Source organism: Callorhinchus milii, unplaced genomic scaffold (genome assembly GCF_018977255.1).
Source record: "Callorhinchus milii isolate IMCB2004 unplaced genomic scaffold, IMCB_Cmil_1.0 Scaffold1, whole genome shotgun sequence".
NCBI lineage: Eukaryota > Metazoa > Chordata > Chondrichthyes > Chimaeriformes > Callorhinchidae > Callorhinchus > Callorhinchus milii.
In genome coordinates, this window is record NW_024704742.1 from 53,448,283 (window position 1) to 53,459,770 (window position 11,488).

Consider the following 11,488-nt stretch of genomic DNA (forward strand, 5'->3'; position numbering starts at 1 on the left):
CTGTTAGTTTGAGAGAGGTGAAATGTGGAAATCCTGTCTGCCTGTTTGGGTAACTTTAAAGATCCCATGACAATATTTGAAATGAGAGTTTCTTGACCAACAGTCCTCCAGATAGAATTGATCATTCACTTTGAGGCTGTTTGCTGTGTGCAAATCGGTTACTGCATTAGCCAACAAGTACAATCACTGCACTTTGCAGTGAATTCTGTGGGGTGCTTTTCAGACATTTCAGAGGTATAATAGGAACTGTATTAAACGCAAGGATTATTTTTATGCTACTGATGGAAGAAAGAGCTACTCCAGGTAGCTGTGCAGTAGATAAGTGAGAACTGAAATGAACAAGTACTCCACTGAGGTAATAATTGTGATACTGTGGCAGTGGGGATCGGCCGGTGGAGAGAGCGGGGTGGGGGTGGCAGTGGAAATGAGGCCAAGTTTGATTATTGGGGATGTGAGAAAATATGGGAGAATTTCGGGTCTAGATTTTTAACTATTTTCTTATTTTCTATTTTCAATATTTCCAGATTGTGTGGAATTTGGGAAATTCTCGATTCCTTCTTATTTTTGAAGCCCATTAACTTTGGACTGCAAAAAATCAACTCCAAAATTACGTCTGAATTTACGTAATTGCTTAGAAAAGTAATGTAAGTTTAGATCAAGGTGGAATTTCTACTGCTAACCGATCTGTTATAGCAAATACAGTTGCACCGATTTAGGAAAAAAAATACAATAGTTAATCTGAATTAAGGGGGAAATATTTTAATCAATAAATATTTGTCAAATTATATGAATGACTCTTAGTTTTTTTCACTTTTCAACCAAGTGGAGATATTTTGCTTGCAGCCAGCACCCCATAAAAATTAGGAAATTAAATTCCTCTTGCTATTATTTGTGATTTCGGAGAGTTTAATATGATTTTATTTGTTTCGTCCTGTTCAGCTGGCCATCTTATTCAGTGTATATTTTCACTTGCAAGCAAATGAAAAATAAATGATTCAGTGCTTGCTATTGCCATTGCTTTTTGGACACAATATACAGAGTAGTGAAATGTATTCTATTGTGATAGTTAATAGGCGAAAGAATACAAGTTTGGATTCCTGTTGATAACTGTTACTAATGCAACCCACACTTATTATTAAGTGGAGTAGAACTATTCTGTTACAATGTGCCATCACTGCATAAAACACAGTCAGGTTTGAATTTGGCTCAATTGCACTGTGAATTTAAAATGTTGAAGATGAATTCCTGGAAAGTTAGTAATTATTCTAATTATGACTTGTGAATATCTTTTCTCACTCAGCCACTTCTAATCATTTCTCAGATTAGGAAGAATCACATTTTCCTTTAGGAATGACAATGGGCAAGAGAAACTCGAAAAAATGTGAATTTTATCTGAAGAAAAATATGGCGGAGGTGAATTAATTTTTCTTGGAATTTACAGATTTTCTTAGAAAAAGGCTGTTTTCATTCAGTGATCTGGACCCATTTCCCCCTCTGCCTTTTCTTCAATGTTGAAATTGAACAGGGAATCTGATTTATGAAGCTCCCCCCCACTGTACCCAGTGTACTGTTAGTTTTTATTTGCCATTTAAATCCTACGAGGGAATCTGTAACATTGGTATAAGGAAATCAGCCATTAGAACTGCACGTGTCACCTGAAGTTGCAAACCATTCATTTGCAGCTGTAAAAACACAGTGAGCTCATGCTTGATGCCCTTGTAAGATAGTCCATTATATTTTTGTGGTTTAGTTTGAAATGCACCGTAAAGTATAAAATAACAGACTTGGGTCACGTTAAAAGAATGTTTCATCATCTAAGTGTACAAACATACCTCACTGTGCAGTGCGTGGTATGTCTCCATGATTTCAGATGCAAACAAATGGAATGAGCTCAATTAAACACTGTAACACTGGTTCATTCATACTGCATCGAAAAAGAAAATATTAAGGATGACTTGTGCTGATCAGACCAGCAGTCTTGTGATACAATGCCTGCCCTACACAGTTTTGGTTCCAGGCTTCAATTCCTGTGGGAACGGTCATTCCAGAAAATATGTTGAATGTTTGATGGATTTTGTCATTTGCCATATAGCAAGCTGTCCTAGGTGAGAAAGTATTGTTGAAATTTTACCTTTAGTTTTTGGGCCCTAATTTGAAAGGTGGGGACAGGATACAGATGTGAAATACAGTGAACTAAAACGCAACTTGTGGCACAGCATCAAAGTGATAATATTGGTGCAGGATATGAAGAAACAAAGCATGAGCTGAGAAATCGACCTAAAGAAGGCATTTGATACGAGACTTGGGGTGAAAATCGTAATGTTTGATGTCTTAACTTAAACTTAATAATGTTAACAAGTGAACTTATTGTAAATAACATCAACTGATCTCCAAGTGTGCTAGTATTGGATGCCAACCCCACCCTGACATCCTTTACAATGATGTTAAGCGCTCCAAGATGCTGCCCCACATGAAGGGCGCTATATAAATGCAAGTTGTTGTTGTTGACTTTGCCTTAATTAAATTCTTGCCTACCTATACAAAAATGTCATGGTTAAAGTGTTATGCTGAGTCCTGTAGCTCTGTGGTTAGAGCACTCGCCTTGCAAGCGAGACACCTGGGTTCAATTCCAGGCAGGGCGAAACCTTGGGGAAGTTTCTTTACTCCACACGCCTAATAATAATCCCTCCAAAACAAAACAATAATAAATTGGTCATTTTCAATCCACGACTGTTTGTGGGACACTGCTGTGTACAATTGGCTGCCACGTTTCGCCCACAAATATACAGTCAATTCACTTCACAGCATATTCTGTGAAGCGCTTTGAGACGTCTAGAAGACATGAAAAGCACTATATCACCATATCACTATATCAAATGCAAGGATTTATTATTTATTATTACTGCTGCTAACTGTCCACCCAATGCCCTGAGCCAGAGGACCAATGCAAGATGTAGCTGATGGAAATGAACCATTTGTAACCTAATGCACTTGTAACTTAAAGTACTGAGTCATTTATTTGCAGTCGTAGAAACAGCACTGTGTATTTCAAAGTAAACTTCCCAAAAATAATGAACTATCTCACAAGGCCACTGAGTATGAGCTCATAGTCAGCCGCAATGGGAAATGTGGCCATCTTCTGATCACATTATGAAGGATGTTGGGCGATGGGAGCACACCCATTAACAAGTCGGTGTAAATGTAATATTAGATGAAATAAGATGAAATAAGATACATAATAACAAAGTAATATTACTGCTTTCATTTGATATATCGCCATTCACATTTGGGAGGACGTTTCAAAGTGCTTCACAGGATGTAGTGTAATATGGAGTCCTGTAGCTCAGTGGTTAGAGCACTCGCCTTCCAAGCAAAAAACCTGGGTTTGATTCCCAGCAGGGCAAAATGTTGGGCAGGTTTGCTTACTCCGCACACCTCTGTTTACCTAGCAGTAAGTAGGAACTCGGTTGTTAGTCTATTGGCGGATTGCATTTTCCTGGTGTAACAATTGCTTCAAAAGCATAATAATAATAAATTGGTCTTTTCAAATCATGACACTGAATCGAGTGTTTGTGGACACTGCTGTGCGCAATCAGCCAGTACGTTTCGCCCACAAAATATTCATTCAATTCACTTTACAGTATATTCTGTGAAGCGCTTTGAGACGTCTCAAAGATGTGATAAGGCACTATATCAAATGCAAGGATTATTATTATTATTTATTATTATTTATTATTACTATTATGTGTAGTCACTGTATTTTGTAGGTGATGGAGACAGACTAGTTGGGCAAACAATGTCCTACAACAATGCAATAAATGACCAATTTTATCTATCTGACTCTTTTGGTGGATGTTAAAAATCCCACTAGTTGAATAGAAACAGGATTTTCTCCCAGCATCCTGGCCAATGGCCTCCCAGATAAAATTGATCATTTATTTTTTAGGTTGTTTGGGAAACATTGCTGTGCACAAATTGATTGCTGCTTTCACCTATAAATAAACAGTCACTATACTTTACAGTAAAATCTTGTAATCCTTTATTCTTCACAATATAATCCTTGCATTTAATATAGAGGCTAGTCACATTGTTGTATTGAGTATTAAATGCTCAATTATAGTATTATTTGTATGATGTAATGACTTGATAATTCTAATTCTATGCTAACTGATTATTGTGGTTCTTGCATTTGTTATGTGATTTCTGCTCAAAGTTGTAGTATAAATTGGGGCTCTGGTCATTGTGCTGGAACCCTGTCCAGACAACAACTGGAGGAGGTAGTTTGTTTAGGGAGCAGTGTTGTAAAATCAAAGGGAGCAAATTGTACTGGACTCAGTGTCTTATGGTTCACTTAAAGGTCTTGGATGTGTACTTCATTGCCAGTTCAGGAATTTTGAATGCAGTGTTTTAGTGTTTTTAATACCAACAAAGACTACACTTGGACTTTCATCCCATCACACAGTGTTAAGATGAACATTGCTAGCCTCCAATTAAATGCAATCCAGCATTTTCTGCATAACATCTGTTAAGCTAACCGGACTGTAATTCTTAAATTCATGTCTCACTCCTTTGTTGAATACTGGAGAAGCAGATGTTATTCTCTCCTCTGTTGATAGCAGTTTTACAAAATCTTAATAACATCAACTTGAGTCTCACCAAATTCCTGCTTCATTTCCCTCTAATCCAGATGTCTTGAAGATATTTATTCCCTTGCGTGAGTTCATAGCAAATGTTTTACTGACCCCTACATATGTTATAGATTCTTGAGCCAAATTAAAAAGATCTGGAAGTTTTTCCCATCTTCATACGTGAAGAGTGAAGGGAAGAACAAATTTAACACATCTGCTATTTCCTTTTCAACCTTAGTATTTCTACTCAACTTATCCCTTAAATGACCTGTTGGGTCTCTAACACCGTAATTACTTCTCACATAGTTGAAATAGGTCTCTGGATTTCTCTTACTGCTCTTTGCAATTAGCCTCTCTATAGCTCTCTCACACATATGGTGGTTTTAGTTATCATCTTTGTATATCCTTGTCCTGAAAATTTTCATTGTTTATTCTGTCACTTTTTTCTCTCAGCCAGATGTGTGACACATGCTGAAACCCATCACCGTGCTTAAGCGCATCCAAAAAAGACTGAGATTTTATATATATATACTATATGTATAGATATATTTCCCTGAATGGAATATGCGAACTCTTCATTGGATAGAACCAGGGTGTACATTGAGCTACTGCTAGAATTTAACCAACTAAATCCACGTAGCTTAACATTGAAAGGAAGTGTCACTCTGCTTACCCAACTAGGGTCACACTAGCTTTTATGGCTTTGGCTTGCAGAGTAAATAAGAACTGAAGAACAAGAGGGAAGATCCCTGTCCCCAATGTAAGGTCTCCCTCTCTACGTCCTACTGATGAGCTAGGCGGGTGAATTGTTCTGTGATAGGAAAGCCCTGGCGTACTGTGCATCTCTCATACTCAGGAACTGGTCTACCGAAAGACACATGATTTACTCGATTCTGACATTCTGTTGCCAAGCAAGTCAAATTGGATCCAACTAAACTCTAAGGAGATCCCACTTCCGTCCCCCCAAGGAGGAAAGTAAGTCTTAAAAGCTTGCTTATGCTTAATCTCCTTACTCCTTATGATGAGTCTTTTTACTTTTTCTCATAGGGACATACTTCCTTTCTACATCTTTAAATTTATTCTTTATTTCTTTCATTCTCTTGCTCAAAGGAAAAGTATTCTTCCCCAACACTCTTTGTACAGCTGCAAACTTTGCGTTCCAAGTTTTAGCCATAATTAAGTCTCATTTGTGGCCTCAGGATAATATTGGTTATTCATTTCAGGCCAAATTAACCAGAGTGCGACTTGCAAAAATGGCTTCTAACTTCCCTATTAACTCCAGTCACAATCCATAGTTCATTCCCCTTTTACACCAATTTACTAACAGCAGGAATAATCTTTCATTGTCTATCCTCTGAGAACCCCTCAGAGTTTGGATGTTGCTTCCTGTTGCCTATACGGTATTGCACTTTAGCCCCTATCAAAAAATTATTGAAAGTGATATGGAATAAAAAAAAGTTGTTGATCATTTACGTTTTATGAACAGGTTTAAAATCTTGTACATGATGGAACTTAATTTCTCCTGCTTATTTATAATTATAAACACAATTAATTCAGTCCCCCTCCCCCACGTACTCCCTCTGCTCTGCCACTTCTAGATTGTTTCATTTCCCTTGTTCTCTGAATTGGTGGGCAAACTTTCAGCCACATTGTCCCTCTTTTCTGGAAGTGTCTCTCCAAATCCCTCCACCTCCCCATCCTCCCTATCTCTCACCCATCTTGGGGGCCCGCTCTGTCCTTGTAGGACACTTTGGGACATTCTCCTGTGTGAAAGATGGTATATAAGTAACATTTTTGTTGTTGTTAAATATAAATGTGTTGGTTCAATGATATGCCGACCAATGCAATGAACAATCTCCTGATTGTCTCGCGCCAGCACCTCCCCACCTCAGGCACTGGCAGTATCAGCATCCACGGATGCACACTCCACCTCACCAAGCCAGTCAGGAACCTAGACGTCTTGTTCGACCCTCAACTGTTCTTTCTCCCCCACATCCATGACATGACCTGCTCTGCCTTCCCCCACCTCCGCAACATTGCCCGACGTCATCACTGCCTCACCCCTCAGGCCGCCAAAACTCTCATACACGCCTCCATTACATCCAGGCTCGTCTATGCCAATGCCCTGCTTGTCAGCCTTTCCACCTCTTCCCTCCACAAGCTGCAGATCATCTAGAACTCTGCAGCCCATGTCCTCTCCCACACTAGGCTCCATGACCCCATCACCTCCACCCTCGCTCGGCTCCACTGGCTCCCCATTCCTCAGAGGATTGAGTTCAAAATTCTCGTTCTCGCCTTCAAGGCCCTCCATGGCCTTGCCCCCTCCTACCTCTGTGATCTGCTAACCCCTTATCAACCTGTCCGCTCCCTCCACTCAGCAGGCTCCGGCTTGCTCCATTTCCCCATCCCATTGGCGGTCGGGCCATCAGCCTCACTGCTTCCACTCTCTGGAACTCTATCCCACATTCGCTTTGTCTTGCTTCCTCCCTTGTCTCCTTCAAGGCACACCTCAAGACCTTTCTCTTTGACTGTGGCGTCATCCACGCTCCTATCCCCACCCTCCACGCCCTCCAACATCCCTGATCCGAACCCAACCCCCCCCCTTCCCCCCAATCCCTGACTGCTCAGAGCCTTGGCATGTCCTCCCAACGTGAAAGACGCTTTGCAAATGTAATTTTGTATTGTATTTGTATATACTATTTTATATACTATTTTTTAAAGTGATTACATTCCTGTCTATTCAGTACTACTTTAACTGATTAAAAGGGCACAGAATTCTGATGCCCATATTAACAAGTACTGTAGATACAGTTTATGTTTCCAATAACTTTCCAAGAATTTGAAGCTCGAATCACAAAATGAAAGATTAAAAAAAACAAACACAATCTACATAGGTTTGGTTGCCAGATTGATTATCTACCATGCTTTGATTCATAATAGAACCAATATAAATTGAAACCATCTGCAACCGATGCTCTTCACAAGGTGTTTTCCTGGGATTTTCTCAGGTATGAAATGAAAGGCCTTTGGCCAGAATGACAAATCACCTATGATATAACCTCTTGTGAGCACAAGAAACATGTATTCCTATTGTGCACAATGAGAGCAATCTGCCATCAGTTCCAGTATTTGATCAATGGACGTGTATAGAGTGGAGTCATACTGCTTAAATCAAGGATCCAGTTTGGAACTGATTCAATGATTCCAATGGAAGCACAGACACAGGCATGAATGTCATAACATCAAGTTATGTGCACTCATGTGCACAACATTTCTGCCCATTTCTCAAACTCTTTGTGACATTATGGTATTGCAATGTCATATAGCTAGTGGCGAGGCAAGCAAGATCTGTTGAATCGATGTTGCGATGGATATGGTTAAACTGCAGTCCTGTACATCAATTTGTGTCAGAAACCACCTTCTGGAAATGGTTTGGAGGACGGGCCTGCAAAGCAATTCAATTTCAGAATGTGTAGCGTAATCCGCTCTCATATACATATCTTTTAGAATCAATTTGATGTGAAAACCGTATTGAATCAGTGATAAAAGTACATTGTTAAACAGCCACTGGATTGTTCTTGTTATTTAGTAGTGATTATTTAGAAAGGAAAGAAGCAAAATAGTTCAAGAAAAAGACTGGTAATTATTGTTTTTGTATAACATTCAAACTCCTTATCCTGAAATAACTCTGTGTCATAAAGCACAACGGTAATAGCCACGTGTGTAGGAGAGGATGTATTTTAGCCTTCCTTAAATTATAGCATAGGTTTTAATTGTGGAATGGATATTATTGGACTTAATCATAACCAAGCTGCAATTTAAAAGTATACTAAACTTTTTAAATTCACATGTTCTGAGTTTTGCTTCAATTACAGAATGATTACATTATTGTTGCTTTCTCTCTGAAGCAGGGCAAAGTAGAGGATGGAAAGAAACATGATCTTCATCCTACGTATCTTTATTCCGTTGCTTGTTTCTGTTATAAAACAGTTAGATAATATTATACAGCTCTAAATATAGGAACTGAAGAACAATATAGATGTTTGGATGTAAGATTGGGACTATTAGAATTATACATATTTTATTAATCATTGAAATTTGCAAGTAATACATTTTCAAAACCTTAGAGAGTACAGTTGTTTATGTAGAGACAAAGAGGCGAGATAGTGAATTGGTCTGTGGGTGAGTTATAGTTTAATCTCCCTGCTGGAAATAGATAAAATATTCCACTGACTACTGTCACCTATTTTGTTTATAATTCTTTCTCTGCATCCTTTCTAGCTCATAAGTGCTTTGTAGTGTAACTATAACTTTAATGAATGTTTTCAAGTTGTCTATTTGGAGAAACTGTTCTATTTTTGTTAAAGCAGATCCCTCAATTATTTTCAAGTCCAAGTCCATTTCAAACGATAGATTCAAAATACAGCCAATTGCAGGAAGTGGCATTTCCTGGAGAATGGTGCTCTGAGTTTGTATTAGGAAGTGCTACTAACTATTTCCTTCCTTTCTGTAGTCCATCAGTGTTGTATTTGTTCTGCAAGGAATTATTTTCAACTGTAATGTTTAATAAGTTACATAATCAAACAAGTCATGGTGCATACTGTACTGAGTCACATGACATTCAGTAATGCAAAGACAAGTATACAGAAGAGTGTTTTCAGTTAAGTAGCCAATACATATGAGTAGAGTTCAAATTGCTCCTGGAGAGACAGAGATGTGGTTTAGGAGGAACAGGAGGGTTTGGCTTCAGATAGATCAAGAAAGGGTTAACCCCAAACTGGAGTTTTCAAAGCTTGTAGAGTGTAGGAGGGAGGAACATCCCTGGACCTGAGATTCTGAGTTATATTAATAGAAAGCGCAATGAGTTTTATATTGAAAACAGTGAGGATTCAAGAAGATGAAAGAGTGCATCATATGGCATACATAGAGCTCGGGGAAAGCATATGAAGAAAGCTTAGATGAGCAATATTCATACTTGTTTTAATAAATTAAAGAAAGACAAGAGCAATTTCTAAGGAAACACAGACATTAGAGCCAGAAATCAGAAGTGAGAGAAGTTTTTTCTTGAATCCAACCAATTGTGTGATACATAACAAAGGAGCTTGCTAGGGATGAGGTCAGTATTCAAATTATGGATTAACAAAAGGTAAATTAAATGATAAATATTTGGTATGAAAGAGCAAACCAAACTTCTTGGTGGCAGCTTTAGAATGAAAGGAACCAGAAGTTCTATTTGATATCCCCAAACATTGACAGCTCCGGTATCTTATCCAAGTGGTAATTTTTCTTGTGTAAGCCTAGAAGGTTGTGTAAGCCTTTCCATATTGGAAACACACAAAACACACATGTTCTGCTGTTAATAATAGTAATAATAATATGAAAAATAATAATTTGCATTTGTCTTTCACATCAGTAGGATGTTCCAAATGCTTCACATGATATACTGTAAGTACATTGACTATGTGACTATCTGTTCTGTAGGTAAATGCAATAGCCAATTTGCACACAGCAATATCTCACAAACAGCCAGGACACTCACAGAAATTTCCATATCTTTTGGAATAGTGACAACAACAAATACTTGCACTTATATAGCACCACACCCCACACCCCCCCCCTTCTATGCATGGTAGGGTCTCAGAACATGACATAGGAGCTTTAACATTCACCTGAACAGGCAGATGTGGCCTCAGTTCAATATTTCATCCAAGGGATGGCAGTTAGTGATACTAACTCACTGGACAATACTAACTAGTGATGAAGAGTAGAACCACTTGCCAGAAATCAATTGCAGTGCCTTCACCACAAGCCTGGCAACCTGATATGGTACAAGAAAACAAGGACACAGTCATTGATTGCAGTGTTGATTGTCTCTAGCATGAGTAAAACAAATGTTATTCAATAAAATGAAGGCTCACACCTAAAACCTAAAAGTAAATGCAAAAACACTGCAGATTATAGAAGAGTATTGTTGTATGGAACGTTGTGAGACTGAAAGCCTCTCATTGAGGCGACAATTCCCTTTAAAGACCTGAGTGACTCCATGCCCCTTTAAGGGCTTGCTTATTGAATGCATACCTGAAATAGAGCCTAATAGATCAATTTCAGTTGGGTTTCCAATGTGCGTAGTTTTCTTGGACCAAGTTCAGTCCTGGTAGCTGCTTTGCTCAAGTGCTCGACATTTTATAACCAAACATTTACACGCAATAATGTAACATGCAATAGGTAATTCAAAGTGCCACATTTTCTTTGAAGTGATGCCACTGCTGTGTCTGTGCTTCAGAGTTTGAAAACCTTGCTGGCTTTTATAACTTGGCAACAAAAAAAATCATCTTTTATATGAAAGAAAGGGAAGAATGTTAAAGTTCACTGCTCTCCACATTCCAATCATTTAAAAACACGGGTTTACATCACTGAAGAAATAAGACAGCCGAGAATAAGGGAAAAACAGTAATAGTATATGTCAGTAGAGTCCCAACAAGTTATAAAGATTTGCTTTACCTTAAGGTAACCTATGCCCTTAGCAGAGGCCAAATACTTCAGGGAGGAACTGAGACAGGGAAAAATGTTGTGCATTTCCTCTTTGCATAATTAAATGATAGCTATGTTCCCCTTTGAATTATGTTCACAATATCAATATAGAGATGGCCACACAGCAAATTCTAACACTTTTCGGTGACTGAAGGATGCGTGAGACAGACCAATGGTGTTCAAACATCCTATAACACGTCTTGCAGTCTTGCATATCTTGGAATGGTTCCTCTCTGAACATAAGTCATGTAATACTGTAGTACATAATCTCTGATACATTTCCAGTCAGTGTTAGTTGCAATAACCCGTAAAGTTGAACCCAGACAGAT

The 11,488-nt window shown here is 38.5% G+C and overlaps 1 non-coding gene across 1 annotated transcript; it reads left to right on the plus strand.

Annotated features, from left to right (window-relative positions):
• Window positions 1–3,332: 3,332 nt before the first annotated feature.
• Window positions 3,333–3,404, plus strand: trnag-ucc. The gene has a single exon. It is a non-coding gene; the product is annotated as a tRNA-Gly (tRNA).
• The last annotated feature ends 8,084 nt before the right edge of the window (window positions 3,405–11,488 follow it).